The sequence below is a fragment of the Microtus oregoni genome, unplaced genomic scaffold, assembly GCF_018167655.1.
Source record: "Microtus oregoni isolate MIOR12 unplaced genomic scaffold, Mior012 000040F_ref0000088, whole genome shotgun sequence".
In the NCBI taxonomy this organism is placed as follows: Eukaryota; Metazoa; Chordata; class Mammalia; order Rodentia; family Cricetidae; genus Microtus; species Microtus oregoni.
Window position 1 is genome coordinate 9,105,658 of NW_024543207.1, and position 12,840 is coordinate 9,118,497.

General features: G+C 34.6%; 1 protein-coding gene across 2 annotated transcripts in view; it reads left to right on the forward strand.

Moving 5' to 3' along the window:
• The window catches only part of Cdh18 (cadherin 18), a 756,186-nt gene that overhangs the window by 194,371 nt on the left and 548,975 nt on the right, over positions 1-12,840 (forward strand). For both annotated transcript variants that reach the window (XM_041632191.1, XM_041632192.1), the window contains one exon: positions 11,080-11,149. The gene's annotated coding sequence lies outside the window, so the exon portion shown is untranslated. The remainder of the gene's footprint in view (positions 1-11,079; positions 11,150-12,840) is intronic.

Below are 12,840 nucleotides of genomic sequence, written 5' to 3' on the forward strand. Positions count from 1 at the left end.
TGCTATCCAACTTCTGCATCTAAAGAATTATCAAGAAATCATTGTAGTGCAGTAATTCACAAGATTCACATTCAGGAGTCTATGTAATTCACCTACTTGATGAGTTTCCATTAAAATGATCTCTTCAGTATCTACAAGGAATGCTCTACATGTATGATGAGTAGGGATAAATAATGTCATGATAATGTGCATATTCCCCATCCATCTGAGTCATACATGAACACATGTTCTTCTACCCTAACACTGTGCTGAAGAACTGGTAATTTGGCTTTTATTGCCGTAATGCTTTTAAATTTTTCCAAAGATTTAGGAGATTCAACTGACATCTACTATTTTTTTTACTTTTTTCCTTCCTTTATTAAAATGTATTCCTCTTCATTTAATACATTCTGACTTCAGGATACTCTCCCCTAGTACTTGAAGTCCCCTCTTACCTCTCAATCACCTTTCCTCTTTCCCAATCTACTGCTTCTCCATTTACCTTCTGAAAAGTATAGGAGTCCCAAGGATAGCAACAAAAACCAATGTAACAAAATGCAATAAAACTAGTCACAATCCCTCATATCAATGCTGGATGAGACAGCTCAGTAGGAGGAAATGTTTCCAAAGATCAGGCAAAGCAGTCAAAGACAGGCCCATAGAAGAAAAGAATAAGAATATACATATAATAAATAACATCAGTGATGTTATTAAAAGAGTAAAAGAATTAAAAATAAAGATGTTTATATGTTTAATGCCAAATAATATGTCCACCCTGGTACGGACAAAATAATTATTGACATAAAAAACAAAATTGAATATATTTGTATATTTGGATTATGTTATTTCCTTTGTTTCTTTTTTTGAGCGGGTGTTAGAGACAAGGTTTTTCTGTGTAACAGTTCTAGTTGTACTGGAACTTGCTTTGTAGACTGGGATGGCCTTAAACTCTCTGAGATCTGACTGCCTCTGTCTCTCAAATTCTGGGATTAAAGGCATGCACCACCACTGCCCAGATTATGTTTTTCTTCTGTGAGACCTTGTCAAGAAAATGGTGCTTAGCACATAAGCAGATAAAACTACTTTCATTTGAGATGTCCTGTGTATGTGTTGCACTTACTGGTTAATGAATATAGCTGTGTTGGCCTATGGCAGAGAAAAATTTAGCCAGGCTGGATGAGACATATAGAAAGAGTAGGTAGAGTCAAGGAGATGCCATGTAGCTGCCAATGGAGAGAGACACACCAGAATCTTACCCATAGGATACTGTAGTGATGAGGCAAGCAGGCCTGCTTTTCATCCCACCCGGCTTCCACATGGCTAGCTTTACACCCGAAATAACAGCACACAAATTGTATTCATTTAAACACTGTCTGGCCTATTATCTCTAGCATTTTACTGGCTAACTCTCACATCTTATTAGCCCATTTCTATTAATATGTGTAGCACCACAAGGTGGTGGCTGATCGGAAAGTTTCTAACCTATGTCCATCTTGGGCCAGATCTCATGGCGCCTGTCTCCTTGCCTTCTTCCCAGCATTCTTTTCTGTCTACTCCACCCACCTAATTTTCTGCCCTATTATTAAAAGGCCAAGGCAGTTTCTTTATTAACCAATGAAATTAACACATAGACAGAAGACCCACCTACATCAGGATACAACCTTGTTGTACAATAAAAATGAATTTAAATGAGTTGATTTAAGATGTAAGAGTTAGTTAATACAAAACCTGATCTAATAGGCCAAATAGCATTGTAATAAATATAATTTCATTGTGATAATTCAGGTCTGGGTTGCCAAAATGAATGATCAGTTTCCATTTACAAAATGGCACCCAGAAAATACCATATTCTGTAAGTCTTTCCAGAACTGAAGACAGTTACAGTTTTTATTACTTATGATAAAATGTAAATTAGATATAAAACTTTAGATTCACAATGATAGGATAAATGATAGAGTATTTTCCTTAATTTGCCAAATGTAAATGGACTAAATTTCATAACTATAATTCTTGCTTGATAACTGTTTTGTTATATGTAATTTTACTCTTTTAAAGTTAAAAACCCTCCTTTTTATTTATACAGAAAAGGGAAGATGATATGGGATGTCCTTCTGTAAATGTACTGCTCTTATTGGTTTTTGAATAAAGCTGTTTTGGTTTATAACGGTACAGAATATAGCCAGGCTGGAAGAGATATGGAGAGACAGTAGCAGTGTAGCCATGTAGCTGCTGAAGGAGAAAGATACACTGGAACCTCGCCAGTATGCCACAGCTTCATGGTGATACATTGATTAATAGAAATGAGCTAATTTAAGATATAAGAAGAAGGTAGAAATACACCTAAGATATTGGCCAAACAGTGTTGTAATGAATATAATCTGTGTGATTATTCTTGTACGTGGCCGGAAAACAAATGTGGAGTCTCCAGGTACAACGCACCGTTTCACTCTCAGAACAGTCCACCATCTTTGATTTATCTAGCCATGGCCATCAGCCATCCTGGCGAAGAGCACCTGCTGGGCATACATTTTCTAGGTCTTCTTCTTGAATGTGAAGTGTCTGTGTACGGCCATGAAAACAGAGCTTGAACTTTATATTTTTCCTTAGTTATCTTTCTCTTTTGAAATTAATTTTTCTGACTTATATGAGTCATAATATTTAGAGTTAGGTTCCAAGTTACTTTGATAATTTATCCTGTATATCACTCCTATTTTAAATTTATTAATGATTTTATATAACATATAAAATTACGTATGTTGAAGATATTCTACATGACCTTTTCTAGGTGCAAGTTGTAAAATGGGTAAATTAAAATCAATATTCCTTACCTATTAACATTTTGGCCCTCAGCAGTACTGTCCAACACAGATAAGATATATCATTCATCGTTAAAATAGTTTGTCATCTTACCCCTCTTAACAAAACAAAAGCAAAAAAACAGCTGTATCTAGTAGTTGAAGGACTGTACTTCCAGAAGTTTCATATACAACATTGTCTATACTTTGAATTTTATGTAAGTATATTGTACGTGAATAAACAGCACTAAATCCAACTAAGGGAGAGTTGCTTAATGACTAATTTCATGCATAACATAATTATGTTACTCATTCTCACACATATATCTCTTCCACCACTGTGAAAACACATTGATAATGGTTGTCTTTGCCACTGCTCTGTTAGCTCTTAAGTCAGGGCTATTAAATCATTGTCATTTAAGAATGTAATTAGCAATCTCATTAGCTAATTAAGGTAATGACCATTACAATTCTTTCCCAATTTATGGTTTCCCCTTTATCACAATTTATCCATAATGTCATCTCAGGGCAATAACAATGCTGGCTTACAAATGACCCTTAGAATAATGAAGGATCAGCACCTTGTATCAAGTACCAACGATTATTCATTGTATTCCTCATTATATCATTTAAGTATGGTTGCTGTAGTGGATTACTTTCCAATGAGACTCAAGCAAGAGATTCTGTTTTATTGCCTCATTTGAAATAGTACCTCACTGGAAATAACTACAAGTATGATTTTTTTTACTGATCTTACATCATGGAATATTATATAGCTAATTACTACATGCCAGATCAAAAGTATTAAAAAAATAATGATTTTATAGTTAATATGACTAGATTATAAAAGTAAAATCTTTGTCTTGTCTTTCTAAAATTTATTTTCCTCTTTCCAAATTTAGATATATATTTGAGTGTATATATATATCAAAGTTCTAAAAATTGATAATATTCAATAATAGATACTACAGAAGTGGGTATGTAGATAATTATGAAAATAATGTTTTTATAACATTTTGTAACCAGTAGCTAAGTTAGGCATGCATTGATTCCTAATATTAGTATGAAACTGGATATATTAGATTCAAATTATATGTAACAGATAATCATAATATTACATGATTAAACTAGCATTGACTTTTAATGTCATAGGTAGAGGCTTGTATTCTTCATCATTTTTCTTTGGGAAAAGTTACTTCTCTGAAATTGTAAGGGTAAGAGGTTTATATAAAAATTGTTTTGTTATACTTCTGAAAATTATAACTTTCAAGTCTTAGTAAAAGAAATAGTCATTGTAATAAAAAACATTTTGATCAAGAAAATTGTATGCACCAAGTTCATTCTGTAAGATTACAATGGACCTGAGAAATTCCTACTGACACTGAAGCCAGGATACTCTTGCTGTAAGCAAACCTAAAGTGATAGCAAACACATATTATATACCCTTTTGTACCAATATGAGATAATAATGATTATGTCATTTATTCATTGTTTAGCCATATATTCTTTAATTATAATTTTAGAGCCCTTTCTACTTATAAAAAATTAGTCTTGTAAAAAATTCCATGTTGCATTGTAGCAAATTCACATGTGTTGTGTATTCCAGACCTCATAGTGATGTTTTTAAATTTCTCTTCATTATCGTGAGTTGTTTTCTTCAGCAGAGACCTAGGTTTTAGCGTCTATGGCATCTGCATAACAGGGCTGTCAAATGAAGCATGTCTTAGAGTACCCCAGTCTCTCAGGAAGGCAGGACTTTGACATCTTACTTCTGCAAAGCCAGCAGGAGAGTGAATTTACTATGAAGACCCCTTTCCTAGCACAACCTAATCACAGATTTCCTATCCATGCTTAAATCCAGGCTGCCTTTAAGGGAGGACAATCTCCACAAGACAAATATTGTAGAAGGTGGGGGCTTGACATCTTCTACTCCATGATTTGGGACTTTCTAAAGGTGAAACACATTCATTACCTTTCGGGTTTACAAATAGCCTCACTTCCTTAGTGCATCAGCTCAGAGCCAACCTCATCAAAATCACATTATCTAGGATGCTAAAATCTAAACCAGGTAAATAGTACTTAGTCAATTGCTGCTCTCAAGTGCTAAAATGCTAAGCACATGCATGATGTAATTCAATAATTAGAGTTCCAAGATTTTTTTTTTATTATAAACCTCAAATAGGAACAAGTTTATCAGACTACAAAGCACTCACTTCACTATGACCAAGCAGTAAAGGGAAATAGTCCCAAGTTTCTGGGTTCTGAAGGGAGAAGGTGAAAACAAGCATGGGGAAATGAGGCTGCATGTTCCCAAAAAGGTGCATGTTTTTCATTGGGTTCAAAGACCTGGAAAACTCATTTGAATCTCTTCAAAATGATCTGTCAGGCAATAATCGTTTCTCTTGAAAGGGACTTAGTAGCACTTTTAAAGGTTTTTGACTCAAAAATGATTAAACTATTAGTGAGGGAACAATTGATGAGATCAGCTGTGAGATCTGAGTTTCCTAAGCAGAAAATACACTGTTTGAAGAAGTAATTCCTTCAACTAAAATACAAAAATAAATGTATCTATTTGTTTTCTTATTGGAATTCTTACTGGGAGTCACATTTAGAAGTCCCACTGAATTTACCTGGTTCTTGTAAACCCTGTTAGAAGTAACAGCAAAGCATTTTAATATTTCTTATTATGCAGCCACTCACTTTTTCTGGACAACTCATAGAGCCTTTGGTTTTATGAATATACAATAGCATTGTAAATAGAAGAATGAATTGAAATTGAGTGGAATTTAGCATAACTTGAGTACCTTTGAGATGGTGTGCCATATAATAACTGGAAACACATTTAATGCAACTATGTATATAAGTAAATTCTTTTCATTACTAAGGAGTTATATTGTTATTCTTAGAACACTGTATAAATTAATACTGTTGACATTTTCTTTAGAGTGTTGCATTTTTAATATTAGACAGTCAGAAATTGTTGATATGAGGACAAGATAATGCGACATGAGGTAAAAAAGGAGATGATGCTGTAGTTATATATTATACCACTTTACTTCCCTAACATATACCAACCATGGCATTGAGCTATTATATAAACATGAACAACTCCAAAAGTAAAAGTAAAAATAAGATGAAAGTAAAATATGTTCTTAATAAGGGAAAATATTACAAATCCTTTCTTTATATTTGTTATAACTGGATTATTTATTACTTTCATATAAATATGTTAATAAGGGAAATGCACTTGTTTCTTGCTGATTGCTCAAGCTGAGAATTTCCAGAAAATAAAGAACATTTGTAGATTAATTTTGTCTTGCCACATGTTAGTGACTAAGCCAGCATACTGAGTCCTCTTTAGGTAAGCTGTGCATTGTACTGCAGATCTGAGGGTGGGGGGCCCTGAGTGCCAGCATTGGAGCATAGAGGAACAGGCACCTGCTATTTGCCTGTTTTCCGATTAGCCTATGTTATCTTCAGCAGGATATATGTGCCATTCATAAAAGTATTTCCCTGGTCACACAGATTTTCATTCTGTAGAATATTAAGATAATCCAATTCTGAGCATTATTGCTTAGAAGTTTTTGATATTCCTCACTCCAGATTAATTGTCTAAAAGTTGTTGTGTGTATACCTAGGAGTACTAGGGTGTCAAATAGCTCCTGCCGGGGTCCAGGCCTTAGTTTTGTTTTACTGGAAGTGATTGGACCTGAACTAACAATTTTCATAGAAAACTACAACTCAGGGACAACCAATCAACAAGCACCCCCTTGACCTTCTGCTGACTCGCAGATGACCACAGTCTCCTGATAACTAAAGATAGCTTTTCCTGCCGTACAGTCAGAGATTCACACACCACCAGGCCTTCTATCAGGCAGCTCCCACCAATCAGCCCCCAGACTAGTCTTTCCTCCTTTAGTCATCCTCAGATTAATCCATTCTCCCTGGAATTCCCCTAACATGGCTTAGAAGGAGATTGAGACCTTCTTTGGGGTTTTCTATATGCCACTCTAATATTGGAATTAATAAGTTCTCTCTTTTTTATTGCAAACATGACTATTGTTGATCTTTTCTTGAGTACTTCTCTCAGATCCTAACATACCAAGTCCTGGAAAGAGTTAATTCTAAGAATTAGTAGACAAAAAACACACACACTTTGTTCTATCACAGTTCCTGGAGTTAAACTTTCAAAAACATCATGTGGTTTTTATATTTATTTTTGTAGGATAGTGTTATAGGGTTGTATTGCTTACATAGTTACCATGAGACTTAAGAAAAGTGTTTTTGTAATCTGATGTATTTTGCTTTTCTATGCTTATAATTGTGATACTATAAGATTATTGTAAGATTAAACAATAGACAGGCAATCAAAGCATTAAAGGTTTCTTTCTGCACATGATATTTATAGAACATCATAGCATATTTCCTAGTATTCTCAGTTCAGTAACTACTATATTTTATTTCCTGGACTCTAAAGGACCCAGCTCTTGGCTCTGAACTTTTAATTAGCACTTCAAACTCAACAATGATTTAACAGTTTTCCTAAAATCCACTGGTCTCACCTAATACAACATTACCTATTTTGGCATTTCTGTTGGGTGAAATTCTGTGTTCCATGAAACCTGGAGCCTTTATTTTCCTTCTAGAACTTACAATAGCCCTATATTGTAGTATGTGTTTTTGTTGGTAAGAAGTTCTGCTTATTTTTCTTTCACCACCAAACTTTTCAGACTTAAATATAATGATTCCACATATTTAGACACTAGAAGAATTGGTGAATGAGTCTATTCGTTTTGCTTTGTCATGAAAGTATTTGAGATATTGTTTGAAAACTACACAGAAAATAGTCATAATTTCAGAAAAATCAAAATGATGAATTAAATTACATTGACAGCTTTGAACAGGTAAAACTGACTTTTTCTAAGAAGGTCAAGGAATACATATAATTTTTGGGTCCTTAGCATTTGTAAAATATTCATCATCTCTAAGGTCATACCTTTCAGGAAATTTTCAGTGCTAGCAATTCAGTCCATCTGAAATTATGTTGTATAGATCATACAATATTGAATAGGTTTTATTCATTTTTAAGATTCTGTTCTCACGTTTATATGTGTATTGATTTTCAATACACTACTGTTATAAACAGTTTTCATTTATATTCCTCGGTTTCTTGAATTTTTATTTACCATTCACTAAAAATAGATTTTTTTCCATTCAAAAATTTACACTCCTCCCCTCCTCCCATTCCCCTCCCACTCCCCCACTCACCCTCCTCCCTCCCTCTCCCTCCTTAAGAGAGAGCAGGGAATCTTCCCTGTAGGAAGTCCAAGGCCCTGTCCCCCTACTTCCATGCCTAGGAAGCTTTGCATCCAAATAGACTAGGGTCCCAAAAGCCAGTACATGCAGTAGAAAAAAGTCCCAGTGCCTCTATCAATGGCTTCTCAGTCAGTCCCCTAGTCAACCACATTCAGAGAGTCTGGTTTGATCACATGCTCATTCAGTCCCAGTCTAGCTGGATTTGTGAGCTCCCATTAGAACAGGCACACTATCTCAATAAGTGGACCAACCCCTCGTGGTCCAGACTTCCTTGTTCATCTTCTCCCTCCTTCTGCTCTTCAACTGGACTTTGGGAGCTCAGTCTGTTGCCAGAAGAAGATTCTATGGTGATATTCGAGATAATCATCAGTGTGATAGTGGGGCAAAGCCAGTTCAGGCACCCTCTGCTCTGCTGCCCAAGAACTTAGCTGGGGACATCCCCATGGACACCTGGAATCCTCTCTAGAACCAAGTCTCTTGCCAACCCTAAAATGGCTCTCTTAAAGTAGATATCTTCTTCCCTGCTCTTATATCTGCCCTTCCTCTGTCTCCACCCTCCCATTCCGGCAAGCTTTCTCCAGTCTTTTCTTTCTCCCTTCTCTTTCCCCCTCTACCCTTCCCCCAACCCTACCCCACCCCCATGCTTCCAACTTTTGCCTGGCAATCTTTTTTAGCTTCCAGTTTCCAAGAGGATCTATATATGTTTTTCTTTGGGTTCACCTTGTTATTTGGCTTCTCTAGGTTTCTGAACTATAGACTTAATGTCCTTTTTTTTTTTTTTTTTTTGGCTAGAGTCCACTAATGAGTGAGTACATACCATATTCATCTTTTTGGGTCTGGGCTATCTCACTCAGGATAGTGTTTTTTGTTTCTGTCCAGTTGCATGCAAAATTCAAGATGTCATTATTTTCTACCCCTGAGTTGTACTCTAATGTGTATATATTCCACACTTTCTTTATCCATTCTTCCATTGAGGGGCATCTAGGTTGTTTCCAGGTTCTGGCTATTGCAAATAATTCTGCTATGAACATAGTTGAACAAATGCTTTTGTAGTATGATTGGGCATTTGTTGGGTATATTCCCAAGAGTGGTATTGCTGGATCCTGAAGTAGATTGATTCCCAATTTCCTGAGAAACCGCCACACTGATTTCCAAAGTGGTTGCACAAGTTTGCATTCCTACCAATACAATACATCCTGATTACATTTTCCCTTCCCCCTACTCCTCCAAGTTTCTTCCCCCATTCCCTTCCTTTTGGATATACTTAATTTGTGTTGCTTTTTTAGAAAATAATAGACTTCTAAGAGAAAACATAATAAAATAAAATAAAAAACAAACAAAAAACATCACATTGAGGGTGGCTAAGTATGCCAACAGAAGGAAAAGACACTAAGAGGAGGCAGAATATCAGAAACCCACTCATTCACTCATTGAGGGATTCCATTAAAACACTACATTTGAAACACTGATATATATATATATATATATATATATATATATATATATATATGTGCCTTGATATATGCGGAGAACCTGATACAGAGCCCTGCAAACTCTATGTATACTGTTTCAGTCTCTGTGAGTTCATGAATTCATTTGACTTAGATGGCCTTTTATCATGGTGTTCTCCATCCTCTCTCGATCTTGTAATCTTTCTGCCTCCTCTTCAACAGAATTCCCTAATCGCTGCAGGGCAGTATTTGACAGAGACTTCCTTTTTAGAGCTGTTTGTTCCATGGTCTCTCTCTCTTTCTCTCTCTCTCTCTCTCTCTATCTATCTGCATAGTTCTTGACCATGGGTCTTTGTATTTGTTCTTAACTGCTGCTTTAGTAGGGTTCTCTGATGACATCCAAATAAGGCACTGATATATGAGTAGAGCAGAATATCATTAGGAATCACTTTCATCACTACATTTAAAAAAAAAACAGTAGTATTTTGTTTAGCCCTGGGTCTTTGGACTTTGTAGTTTCTGGTTCTTGGACAATTCAGAAGTGTTGGGTATGGTTTGGATATGAAGTTCCATCTTGTGGAATGCTCCTTAAGTCAAATCAGTTATAAGGAAACTAAAGAAGTAGCAGGATTTCTATTTCAGAGATAGGGATGAATAGGATTTTGAGGTTAGGAGGGAAGGGGAGACTCCAGCTAGCCGACACGTTTCCCTGTCCTGCCTGTTCCCGTGAAATGCCTGTTGGTGTTGGAGATTGGGATAACTGGATGAGTAGGGGAAGGAAGTTCATAGACAAGATTTTTAGTGACCCATTGAGGATGGAGTCAGAGGGGAAAGGACACTGTAGGTATTCTGCTACAGAACTCTTTAGGAAACAGTGATTGTGTTAGGAGGAGAAGAAGGAGACATGAGCGTCTGCAAACATCCTTCCTGCCTCCTGGAAGTAGTGTTTGATCTGTTTCTGGAATTTTATTCCAAATTTTAATATTTGGTTGGTTTTATACTGATATTAGATATACTACTATAATACTCCCTCCTAATTATACAACCCTGCAGTCTTAATCCAATGAAGAATCGGGGAATGAAAATAGCTAAACATTCTTGAACAGGTAATAATTTAGGTACCTGAGATTCTATTTTCCATTCTCATAGTACAAAATCTAAAGAAAAGTCTCCAAGTTTAAGCTTTTCCATGCATGATAACATTCTGCCATTAGTCCTGTTTTTCCTTAACATTGTATCCTTAAAATTTTGCCTGTTAAATGTGTACTAACTGATGCTATACCTTAGCTGTAGAATGTCTCACACAGAAAAAGCCCTTGGGTCTATCTCCAACACTAAAATCATTCAACCAAATAACTGTATATTTTAAAATGCTTTTAAAAGTTGATTATCTAAGACTAATCATCTATAGTCTATAACAAAAATAAATTTTATTTTAGTAGTAAATATGAAAGTATTCAGGGAGATTTCTTAGTTGTTTTTTTTTTCTTTCTCAAGGATTTCATGTTTTTCTTCTCTCTTTCCACTTTTCTTTTCAGTGTAGGACTCAACCACTGAAATAATTAAGAAGAAATCCTATCACCAAATATTCATGAACTGAATTATAAGGTAAATTTTCTACTATTTCCTACGCGAAAATGTTACAGAAATGTCAAGTTGTTGGCATGCAATGTTTCTGAATTATCTTCTGTGATAATGAAGAAATACTTAGACGTGTGACAGGATCCAGTTTCTTCTCTGTCTCAAATTCACTTGTAAAACCCATTGAACAGTTACTAGCATTAGTAAATTTTTGTATTTTTGTCTCTTTCTATATATGACTTCCTCTTTCTTATTTGTTCTTCAAAATAGGGTATTATATAGTCAGAGCTCACTCTAGACTCAAATGTATTTAATGTACAGAAGATTTGAATATCTTAGAACTCTAAATCCTCCTTCTGTACCCTACGTGGTAGAATTATAGGGGTGTGCTATCATTTCTGGTTGATCATTCATCCTACAGGAGAATTCACAAAACTTTATAGAGAAAACAAAGATAAACAGACACTGTCGATTTTATAGGGCACTCCACATTTCTTTATACAAGTAAATATAGAGATATATTGTTTTAAAATAATTATTTACATATGCAAAACTTTTATAATAAGTATTTTTTTCAACAAAATCTTTATCTTTTAATACAATAAATTGTAAATGTTATAGGAGATAAAAAGACAATTATTGATAGCAGTTTATAGTGTACTATCTAATTATTAGTGTATATATATCAAAAAGTTATAGAGAATTTACCTCTTCCTTTAAAATATAACATAATAAAAAACAAATGAGCTAATATGTACTTGTTTAATTTTCTATAAATTATACACTTGCCACTTATTTTAGACATCAATATCCTATCTTTATGAATTATTTTTATTTGTATAGATGAAAAAATAAAATATTCAGCCATATATAACAATATTTATCTATAATCTCTTACTTGGGAAGGGAGGTAGGCAAGAAAATTGTGATCATACTGATATACATAGTGAATCTACCCCGCCAGACAGTGTGAGACCCAATACCAAAAGAGCAGAAGTGAAATAAGTGCTTTTCTTTACTTTTTTACTCTCAAATATTTTAGCTTTCACTTGTATTTCAAAAATGCTTTAATTGCCTCTAAGATATCACTGAACATAAAATGAAAAATTATTTAAAATGTATATTTGAGTTTGGTTATGAAATTTTGTTTACATAAAAAAGCCAATCATATTATTACTAACTAATACCTCTTAAAAAACTCATTATTGGAAGTACAACATAGAGCCATGTGTTTTGAGTTTGTGAAAACCGAAAGCTTTTTTTATGTCCCAGGATGCAAACTAAACATATAAGTTTGGAAGTTAAACAATTGTATCCTTTTTGCAATAAATTGCTTATATGTATAAATTTTATGTTCCCTTTCCCTGGACTAGAGGTGACCTAAGTTTATGTATTTATGCTGTTCTTCATGGTGAAACCATCCCTGCTTAATTTCAAAACTCTTTTAGTTGACTCAGAGGTTTATCTGTATAAGAATGTTTCTCAATGTAAATGTGGACTCCAGATTTTCATTGGAGAAAACAGTTTTGACTAGTACAAGGTGACGATAACTCTGTTAAGCTATTAAAATCAAACACAGCAGTTAGATTCAACCACAGAAAATAGAAGGGGCTAATAAAGCTGAGAGAGAAACTGCATCCTAACAGTATGTGGTTGGACACTGGGGCAAAGGCTTACATCATATTGATGTCATATTAATTCTAATTAATCTTAGAATC